Below are 11,199 nucleotides of genomic sequence, written 5' to 3'. Positions count from 1 at the left end.
AATCAACTCCTGTCCTGCTTGGAGAGTTTGTTTAATTATTTGTAGTGGGTTCAGTGACCAGGTTTGGGGTTTTACTTGCCCTTTTTTCCTTGCTGTGGGTTGTGTTCTCTGAAGAAAGAAGAACAGAACTGTTCTCCCTCCCTCAGGCTTTGTGCAGAGACTGAACTTGGAGCATTTCCCTATTTCAAAGTTCCACAGTAAAAACACCACCTTCTAACGAGCAAGCAGAGAAGGAAGGGGTTCAAACCAGTGCAAGTACAAATAATAGCCTTAATGCACTGGGGAAAATGGAAAAATAATACCATAACCGGGGGTATTGCACCTCCTGATTCTGGATTGTGAAGTGCAGGGATTTATCTCCTCGATGAGCATCAGCCCAGGGCCTGCAGCCACTGCCTGCTCACAGCCCTGTCCCCGCCCTGTCCCCCAGCGCCCTCTGGTCACTCCTTCCTTCCCCTCCCACGTCCCAGCCGGGCAGGGAGCCTGGAATTCTCCTGAGGGATGGCCCGGGGCAGCTCAGCTGGGTCAGGGCTGGTGGGGGCAGGGAGAAGCCTGGGGAGCATTTCCTGTGTCCAGGGGGAGCAGATGAACCCTGCCCCCCTCACCGAGCCCCGGGCAGGGGGCACTGCCCCGGGGGCAGGGGGGCAGGAGCTGAGCTTTGCCAGCCCTGCCCAGGGGATTCACACGCATCACTGAGCAGGGAAAAGCCCTCCCAGACCATGGAGTTCACCTTGTGCCCAAACCCCACCTTGTTCCCAGCCCAGAGCGCTGAGTGCCACCTCCAGCAATTCCTTGGACATCTCCAGGGATGGGGACTCCAAACATCCCTGGGTGGACCCTTCCAATACTTTCCATGAAAAAATTCCTCCTGGTGTCCAACCTGATCCTCCCCTGGCACAGCTTGAGGACGTCTCCTCTTATCCTGTTCCCTGAAAGCAGAGTCTGACCCCCGCAGCTGTCCCCTCCTGTCAGGGGGCTGTGCAGAGCCAGAAGGTCCCTCCTGAGCCTCCTTTTCTCCAGGCTGAGCCACCCCAGCTCCATACTCCAGGTTCTGCGACACCAAGAGCGTTCCCTGGGGACCCCTGGCTGTGTCGCTGTGCCCGGGGCTGTGCCAGGCCCCTGAACACCAATGCCAACCAATTCCCTGCGAAACAAAACTCACCAGCCCAGGCTCCTGGTGGCAGCTGGCAGGAGGCTCTTGGCACTGTCAAAGCAGCCCGAGCTGCCGGGGGTGGCAGCTTGGGAGCATCCTGCTCACTGTGCAACCCCAGCGGGCAGGGGGGCAGCCCTGCAGGGCAGCGGTGCCACCGCAGCCCGGGGACAGCAGGTGGCAGCGGTGCCACCGCAGCCCGGGGACAGCAGGTGGCAGCGGTGCCACCGCAGCCCGGGGACAGCAGGTGGCAGCGGTGCCTCACGGCGGAGCAGCCGCAGCGCTCGCACGGCCCGGGCCGAGCTCCTGGAAGGACGAGGGACCCCCAGGGATGCTGCTGCTGCTTCCGAGGGCAGCTCAGGGGGAACTCCCGCTGTAAATCCCAGAGTTGCCAAGGGAGCTTTGGCTTCCGACCCACAACAAGGGTTGCCTCAAACAGCTTCAATAAATTGGGCAACGCTTGCAGGCTTTTGCCCGGTGAGAGCAGCCACCCATCCCCTCCTGAAGGAGCCTGGGTCTGATCCAGAACCCTCTGCAGCTCAGCAAAAGCGTTTCTGCAGCAGCTCAGGGTGATTCAGCTCAACAGCTTTTACCAAAATCACTGAACCAGTGCAGCTTTTCTTAGGATCCCAGAATGGTTTGGATGGAAAGGACCTTAAAGTCCAATTCCACTCCCACCCCTTGCCATGGCAGGGACACCTTCCACTGCCCCAGGCCCTGTGCAACCCGGCCTTGGGCACTGCCAGGGATCCAGGGGCAGCCCCAGCTGTGCCAGGGCCTCACCACCCTCACAGGGAGGAATTTGTCCCCCATATCCCATCCAGCCCTGCCCTCTGGCAGTGGGAAGCCATTCCCTGCGTCCTGTCCCTCCACCCCTTGTCCCCAGTCCCTCTCCAGCTCTCCTGGAGCCCCTTCAGGCCCTGGCAGGGGCTCTGAGCTCGCCCCGGAGCCTTCTCCTCCCCAGGTGAGCACCCCCAGCTCTCCCAGCCTGTTTCTGTGAGATCAGGAGAGGCTTCCAGCAGGTTACACATCTGCCTCTTGAAAGCCAAGCTTGGAGCTGCACTGTGGCTCTCCAGAACCTTCCAGACACAATAAAATCCCTGCCCCCAGAGCAGCTGTGCCAGCTCTGCAGGTGGTGGCACCCTGGAAGTGCAGGGGACAGACATTCCAGGAAACAGGCAGGACTGTCAGGGCACAGCAAGTTTGGAAAAGAAAAGCCAACCCTTGGCAGCCACAGGAACATGAGCATAGAGGTGGCAAAGTGGAGAACACCCCCAGCCCCAGCCTGCACACCTACCTGCCTGGGGAAGGGACAGGGAAAGCCAGAATGCCACAGAGGGTCAGGGACAAACAAATCCAGAGAGGATCCAGCCCACTCTGGGGCTCCCCCTTTGCTGTGGGGGAACATTGTGAGCAGCACTTTCCCCTCCATGGGCAGGGCTGGAGGCAGCTGCATGAGGACAGCAACTTGTTCCCTGTCCTTTAGTAACCCATAATCAACTTTTCCAGCTCTTAGCCAGTTCCAGCTCCTGTTTCCCACCCTGATTCCTGCACACCTTCCCCTCTCCAGAGGTGCAGGAACCACAGGGCTGTGACTTTGGGCACACACTGATTTTCCCTGGCAGTATCTCAGGAGGAAATCCTGCTCCCCAGGAGGATCTCTCAGGACATCCCAGCCCCAGGGAGCTGCCCAGGTGCTCTGCCCACAGCGGGCTGGGCATGGTGACAGTCACCACAGCCCTTGTGTAGCACCAGTGTCACCAGTGCCAGCCGTGGGGACAGGAGGCAGTGCTGCTCCTGAAGTGCAAATGCAGCCCTGGACACAACACCCTGCACACCCCAGGGATGTTCTCCAGCTGCTGCCGAGGCTGGGAGAGCTGAACAGGCCAAGCTGGAGAGGCAGCAATGAAATCATCACTCGTTAACTTCACCCAAACCAGGAGGCACTCGGGGGCTGCAGGCAAGGCTGGGCTGCCACAGGCTCCTCTGCTGGCTGAGCCCCTTTCCCCCTTCTGCCCTTCCAGTGAGTCCTGTGATGTCCCCTCCAGGTGAGGGGAACGCTTCTCTCCTGCCTGCAGAGCTGAGGGGGCAGGAGAGCCCCGGTCAGGGCTGGCAGGGCCGCAAAGGCGGAGCTGGAGCATCCAGGGGCAGCTGCTGGGGAGCTGCTGGCTCCAGCCCCCCCGGGGCCCTTTCACAGCGGGCAGAGGCAGCTGCTGACCCCCAGGTGCCACCCTGCAGGACACGGGGACCGGCCCGGGGACTCCCGGCAGCGCCCGGGGGCCGCGGGACAGGGTTTGGGGTCAGCCGGGGGGGTTTCCAGCCCCCGATGGGCGCGTTCCGGACTGGGCATCCCGCCCTCCCGGATCCCGGCATCCCCGTGCGCCGCGAAAACAGCGGAGCCCATCGCTGCCCGCGGCAGTGACAGCGTCCCCACGGTGACGGCGTCCCCTCGGTCCATCCCTCCGTCCATCCCTCCCCGCCTGCCGGGTGCCGGGCCGGGCGCTCCCCCCGCGGTGACAAACAGCCCTGGCACTGCAGGGAGCGGCCGCCAGGGAAACCTTGCCAGGGGCTCTCCACAGTCCCGGTGCCATCCCAAATCCTCTCCCAGCGCTCGCAGCCTCGAGGGCTGTCCCTGGGTCACCCTGGCGGGGGTGTCCCTGTCCCAGGACCGCATCCTGCCCTCCTCAGCCTCCCCTCCCCCGCGGCCCTGCCTGGCTGCCCCTGCTCCCACGGATTTCTCCATCTTTTCCCGCAGGGGCACAGAGCCCTCCCAGCATCCCACGGACCGCGGCCAGGCTGGAGGAGCAGGGGCTTCCACGGCTGCGTTCCCTCCTGGATCCCCATAGACATTCCTGGCCTCCCTTGCCCAGCTCTGGGCACCAGCACAGATCAGTGGGGGCGTTTTCCCACTTGGAGAAAAAGGGAGAAAAGCTGTGCTGGTGCAGGCAGTGCTGGGAGGGTGGGGAAAGCAAAGGGACAAGGAACCCCCAGACATGGGGCTGGGGGGAAAGAAATGCTGCCCAGTCCTCGCCCCAAGTATGCCAGCACAGAGGAGACCCTAAAAGCAGAGCACACAGCCCAATTCCCAGATCCAGCACCTTCCAGAACCTTCCACCCCAACCAAGTCCCCCAGAGCACCTCCAGTTAGAAGCAGGAGTGGCCAGGGGGGACAGAGCCCAGGGCCAGCGCTCAGCCTTCCCCCACAGCTGCCCCCAGCAGCCAGGACCAGCAGCACCCCCAAAAAGTGGAGTTCAGGTGGAGAGGCACCCCCAAACCCCCCCATTCCTACCTAGGCAGGCACAGGAGAAGCTGCTGGTCCTTCCTGCTGTTTGCTGCAAGGAACTGGACTGGGAGAAGCCAAACTAGAACCTGCTTGTGCCTCACACTCCCCAGGTGTTTCACATCACCTCCATCCCAGGTGTCTCCAATCTCCATCCCAGGTGTCTCCCATCTCCATCCCAGGTGTTTCCCATCTCCATCCCAGGTGTTTCACATCTCCAGCCCAGGACATTTCCCTGAGTCCCAGCCCAGCTGCTCGAGGCTGGGGCTGTCTCTGCCCACCCAGCTGGGCCTGGAAAGGATGGGAGTGGAGTGGGACAGCCCTTCCCAGTCAAGGTTGCTCTGTGAGAACCACTGGGATCTAATAAAACCCATCAAGCAAAGAACAGCATCAGGATAAATTAGAAATGGATGCTGAGTCCCCACAGTGCTGTGACTCAGGGCTCCCAGAGGATATTCCAGAGTGCCCGAGGCTGGTGCCTGCTTGGTTTTGTACCACTCGAACCAAACCCTGTGATTTAGGCAACCACTTTGCTGGAGACAGGGGCAAAAAAAGGTGTGGTTTGTGCCACGAGGGTCTCCAGGTGTCCCTGCTGCGGTTGATCTGTGGGGTGGAGCTTTCACGGCAGTGCTGATTAAAGCCATACCTTGAGCATCCTTATAGGGTTGAGTGTGCCTGTCCTCAGTCCCACAGACTCCCCAGGAGCACCGGGACACGAGCCACGAGCTGTCCTGGCGCTCCAATCTCCCACAAGAACGGTGTGAGGCAGCAGGGGGAGGTGAAGAATCGCTCGGGACTCCTTCCTGCCTTTCACTGCAGCGGTGTGCCCTCGGCCCCGTGCCCCTCCTTCCCAAGGCTCCTGTGCCGCAGGGAATCCACCACGGCTGCTCTGGGGGAAGCAGGAATGCTGCCGGAGGAGCAGCATCCTTCCTCCCCAGAGGGAGAAGCCACCCAGCCGCAGGTCCTGCTGGGTTTGCTCCAGCAGCGCTGGGATGCGCTGTTCCCTACCCACGGAGCTCCCAGCTCCAGGGACTGTTCCCGGGAGGCAGCGGCAGCTGGGGCCACCAGCCACGGCTGCCCCGGGAGCCTCCAGCCACGGCAGGTCCCGGCCCTGGGGCTGGAGGGATGGGCAAGGTCCTGGCCGGAGCTGACCACATCCTGCGGCCGCAGCGGGGGACAGGAGCCCTGGGGGACAAGCGGAGGGCACAGGCCGCACGTGGCTCCTGCGCTGGCACCGCGTGAGCGCCGCTGCCAGCCCGCCCCACACACCGGGCGGGGAAGGGCGGAAGATGACCCTGAAGAGCTCTGTAATTTGCAGCACAGCCAGGAGCGGCTCCCGCGGAGGGAAAGCGTTCCCACACGTGGCACCGGGACCGGCTGTTAACGCCTTCCTGCCCGGCTCCGCTCCGGGCTCTCCCGGTGCCGCCCCGGGGACAGCCCGTGCCCGCGGGGCACAATGCCCACAGAGGGCCTGGCATCTGCCGGGCTGCACCTCCCGGGAAGCTGCCGTGTCTTAATGGAACCACCTTCAGCTCCATTAAAATCCGAGCCTAAAGCGGGGTTTAGGCAAAGGTTGTTGGAATTAGCGAGGCAGAATATCTGGGGGCTCTGCAAGTGATGTGACAAAACCGATGTACATAAACCCGTGCTAAAATCCAGCCTCTTCTCATGGAGGGGAGAGAGCAGGCAGCGAGGGGATGGCTTTGGAGACCCCCTGCCCATCCGGGAGCAGTGGACAGGGCTGGGGACAGCAGGCACTGGGTCCTGCTGGGGAGGCTGCAGAGGGCAGGGTGTCCTTGCAGCCACCACCTGCACAGGGAGCACACCTGGAGCTCCAGCACTGACGGTCTGTGCTGGAAACAGGGGCTGCTCAGCTCTGACCTGGGGACCTTGGGCTGTCCCAGCTTCTCCCTGGGATCCCCCCTGGGAAAAGCAGTGTCCAGCCAAGGCTGCACCTCTGCCAGGAGCTGATAGCGTCACTCACAACGTGCCTGAGCAGCCTCATTTCATTCCTGCAGGTTTCTGAGTGTAGATTTGGGCTGAAAACCAGGGCAGAGGGGCCAGAGACACACACCAAACCTGGGACCACGGTGAGAGCAGCATTTCTCCCATTGGGACAAGGTACAAACGTGTGCAAGGCAGTGCAGGATGATGAAAAGCTGCTGCAGGATCACCTCCAACCCGAAGTGCAGCCTGCCCTGCCCTGCTTTTCCTCCCCCTGCAGAGGGGAGTTGTGGAGCCCAGCAGAGAGAAGGATCCCCCCATCCCTCACACAGGTCACCCCACGCAGGGGTGGGGGGCTGGGGGAGGTGCAAGGGGCAGAGGGCACGGGAGGCATCAGAGTTCCTCCAGCAAAGAGGAACTGCTTGTGTGTGTGTGTGCCAGTTCTAGGATTCATCCCTGCAGCTCCAGCCCCCCTGGGGATGGCACAGGGCTCCTGGCATCCTGCCACGGGCTGGCCTGTGCCCTCCCCTCTCCTGGGACTCCATGGTGCCCGTTCTGACCCCTCTGGGGCTGGCTGCAGTGCTGGGCAGGGGAATCATTCCCAAGGGAAGGTCCTGTCTCACCAGGGGCCAGCTCTGTCTGTGGGAAGCAGAGCTCCTGGCCAGCCTGTGACCCCAGCACTCCCTGCCAAGCTGCTGAGAAGCCAACCCTGGCCCCAGCTGTCCCTCCCTCAGCTCGGGAGGGTCCAGAGGGTCCCACCCTGACCCCAGGGCTGTGTTCCCCTCTGTGTCTGTGTGCCAGGCGGGCACAGGGCTGCTGCCAGGGCAGGGCAGGGATGTGCCCTCAGTGCCTCTCCAGTCCCAACTGGTCTGGGGCCCTCAGTCCCTGCAGAGCAGCCCCAGTGGGTGCCCCACTCCAGCTCTGGCAGCAGGGCATTCCCCAGGAGCTGGAAGAGTCCCCTGCCACCTCTCAGGGGTGTGAGCAGTGAGATGTTCCCTCTGCCCAGAGGGTGGGAGGCTTGGAGGAGCTGCCCCATTTGCTTTTTGCTCTCTGTGGTTTGGCCATGGCTGAGATCATTGCTTTGTGCCCATCTCCCCCTTCCCAAAGGGATCCTGTCCCACAGGATATCAGGGGTCAGAGTGTGGCTCACAGCTCCTGTCACTGTCACAGCAGTGCCTTGGGGGCAGGGATGAGCTCAGCCCTGAGGCTGGGGGTGAAAGCTGTCTGGTGTTCCTTATTTTAGGTAAAACACACACTCTGCTGTACTTATTGCTTTAAAGGGGTCATTCCCAGCTTACTCATGGCTCTCCTAGCAGTTAGGAAAAAGATGCAACTCCCTTTTCCTTCTGGGCATTCCCAGGAGCACCTTGCAGGGTACCTGAGCTTGCTGGTCCTGTGCTGGGAGATCCCTGGAACTGCAGAGATGAAATAGGACTCAGTCAGGACATGCCCAACCCCAGCCCCAGCCTGGGGCTTCCTGGGGACACCCCAGAGGTGTGGCAGGGTGTCCCTGATGGAGGCTGTGACTGGGGACCAGCCTGGGGGTCCTGCCAGGCACAGAGCTCAGGGAGGCTGCAGAGAGGAGGAAAATCCTCTTCCCAAGAGAGCTGAGCCCCAGCCTGCCCCTCCCTGCAGCCCTGGCACCACTTTGCTTCTGCCCAGGGCTGGCTGGTGCAGGGACCAGCCAATCCCAGTGCCCTGGGAAAGCACTGCTGGGAATTGCTGGTTTCTGTGGGCTCCCACACCCCAAAATCTCCCTCAGGGTGCAAGAGCCACGAGTGTGGGAGCTGCTGCCTCTCCCAAAGCCAGAGACTATTGGGTGGGCAGCCAGGCCAGGCCAAGCTCCCAAGACAAGGCTGAAATTCCCATGAATTCCTGCCCAAACCGGAGCTGGGCAAAGGGAGAGACCATCAGAGCTGCTGCTCCTGCCTTTCCTGGGACCTGAGGCTCTGGGGCAGGCGGTGGGGATGAGGGGCAGACCCACCCTGCTGAGGGCAGTGACCTGGCTCTGGGGTGTTTCCCCCACAGCTGGATCACCCCAGTGCTCTTTGAAGCCTCTTGCAGTGAGGCAAGGAGGCAGCACCACGTGCTGAACCAGCCAGGCCTTCCAGGTGTGCTTTGAGGGCTCAAAACTTGGATTCTGTTCCAGTCCAACCTTGCAAATTTACAAATTTTCTGGGAAATCGAAATTTTAAAAGAAATGTTGGCTTGGGCAGGACTAACAACCTTTTCCCTCTGTAACAGGAACGGCATGGAAAACAGCCTGGTCTAAAAACCCATTCCAAAAGGCAACCCAAACATTTTAGTGCCTGAACTCCCTGGTGGCAGCTCCAGGACAAGGTGACCCACCAGGAGTCACACCCACACCTGAGAGGGCCCTGCAGGAGCAATGGAAGCTCAGAGCTCAGGGCAGTTTTACCTTCCTAAAACTCTTCAGCTCCTGGCCTTGGCATCCTCCCTGTGTGCTTCCTGTCCTGCTGCCAGGGGCTGTGTCCTGTGCAGGGCTCCTTCTCCAGGGATCCCACAGGCAAACACAGCTTCCATGTCTGCATTAAAGTGAAGGATTTTCGTGAACACATCTGCAAAACAACTGTCAGATTTCTCCCTTGTCTTGGTGAGAATTCAGGTGTAGGTGGAAGTTTTAAACTTTTTGTGTCAGTGGCTGAATACAGAGAACATGTGAGGTGGTGAACACCCTGCAAAGCTCCAGAGGCAGCAGGAAAATAGAGACAGGACAAAGCAAAGGGCTGAAATGAGATTTTTCTCCTTTAAAGCTCATCTCGTGTTGCCTGGAGCTCACCACGTGAAGCACACAGCAAGTCAGAGGGGTGGGTTTTTCACATTTTTATTTACTAAGGTTTTTATTGTGTGTTTTATATTGCAAACCCCACCCCTAGAACTCTTCCCCTCCCTTCCCCCCAAAAGAAACCAAATAATAATAATAATAATAATAATAATAATAATAATAATAATAATAGTAATAAATATAGTTCCACCTACTGAGACAAGCCTAGTGTTGACTGGGGTCCAGTCAGAATAACTCAAAGTTGGCTACTGCAGTGCTGAGAGCTGGAAACCCAAAGAAGATCCCCGAGGGAAGCAAAGCCAAGGAGGATGTCCCGCAGTGAGGAGGGGGCATGGCCGGGCAGTGCCAGCCCTGGGTGTCCCCTGAGGGTCCCCAGGGTGGCCAGGACTCAGGGCCAGTGCAGCAGCCACGGGACAGGAGCCCAGGAGGGCTGGAGACCTTTCCCCCCTGCCTGCCCAGCCCACCCCAAACCCTCCAGGTGCTCGGCCAGGGCCCTCTGGCACATAGGGGAAAGGTTTGCTAAAAACCCAAAAAACTGCAAAGGATATTGGGAGTCTTCCTTCTACCTCTGAAAACATGAGAGGGTCTGTGAGTCTGCTTCAATTCCTGTTTCAAGATGAACCTGTACATATTTGGAAAAGCAGGATCTAGAGGTTATAATTGTCACCTGCCAATCAGCCCTGCAGGAGGCTCAGAACTGACACGTATTTTAATTTAAAACTAGGATATACATATATATATATAAATATGTGTGTGTGTGTGTGTGCTGACACATGTGCATAAATAGACTACAGATGTGTGTGACTACCCTACAGATAGAAAAGCAGGTGTGTAGATATAGGTACATCTATAAAATCTATACAAACACACACACACACACACTCACCCTCCCACCACACTCACACAGACAGAGCTGTATGGAGCCAGTAGAAAAAGCATTTCCAGAGTTCCCCTGACCCTTTAAGGAAGACCAAAGCTGATCACATCTGAATTCAGAGCCACCAAAGCAGGGTGAAGCAGGAGTGCCCAGGAATGCAACATTCAAGGTGCAGGCACGTGGCAGAGAGCTCTGCAGACGAGTCGAGTCGGTATAAAAACAACCATCAGCCAGGGTTTGGGGGCAGGGCAGAGGAGCTCCAGGGGCTCGGGACTGGGGGGGAAAGTTTTTGGCACTGCTGCATGGAGTCCTGCGTCCCCTTGAGGGCTGGGGACGGAGGGAGGCTGGATGTGTCTCTCAGGAGTGTTAGAAAAGTTGAGCACCTGACTCGGACAGTGAGGTGGCCACAGACACCCCTTGGCCTAAGAAAACCCCAAACAGAGAGAGAGGAAGGACGAAGTGACACAAAAGGAGATGTCTGCCCTGGAGGTAAAGGCTGTGGCTTCTCAGTGCTGCTGGCCCCGCTCTGTCCCCGCCCCATGGGAGTGTCCCCAGGCGGGGAGCCCAAAGCCCAGCCCCAGGTGGCCCAGGTGTGCCCGGGGACGCTGCAGGGTGTCAGGGGAAGCCCACCAGGTGCAGGCTCTTATTGCTGGTGAAATCAAACAAAGGATTTCGGTTCCCCCAGCAGGGGACAAGCACAGACCATGGCTGGCCAAATTTCTGGGCTGATCTGGTTTTAATGGTAAAAACAGAATTGTAACTCTTGGAACTGTCCTGGTGCCTCACACTGCCCTGGGCTGAGGAGGAGGAGGGCTGGGGACTGCACCCCACTGCTCAGTCCTTTCCAGTTCTCCTCAGAGCAGTCACCCATGGACACTGAGACACTGAAGTGACAGAGGGGACGTTAAAGCACTGCCTCTTCCTTCATCCCTCCCGTGCTTTGCACACACCACGGAGAGGCTGAAGCTTGGGGCCTTCTGCCTGGGGTGCTGGCAGAGCCAGGGCTTCTCCCACTGCCCACATGCCAAAGTACAGAGGGATCATCCCTGCCCTGCCTGTGCCTTACAGGGGATTGCTCCTTGTTCCCACTGGAGTATCAGTGGAGTAAGAAAGGGACAATCTGCACCGAGGCCCATCCATCT

Source organism: Onychostruthus taczanowskii, unplaced genomic scaffold (assembly GCF_017590055.1).
Source record: "Onychostruthus taczanowskii isolate IOZ18803 unplaced genomic scaffold, ASM1759005v1 scaffold6, whole genome shotgun sequence".
In the NCBI taxonomy this organism is placed as follows: Eukaryota; Metazoa; Chordata; class Aves; order Passeriformes; family Passeridae; genus Onychostruthus; species Onychostruthus taczanowskii.
Note: the sequence above shows the minus strand (reverse complement) of the source record.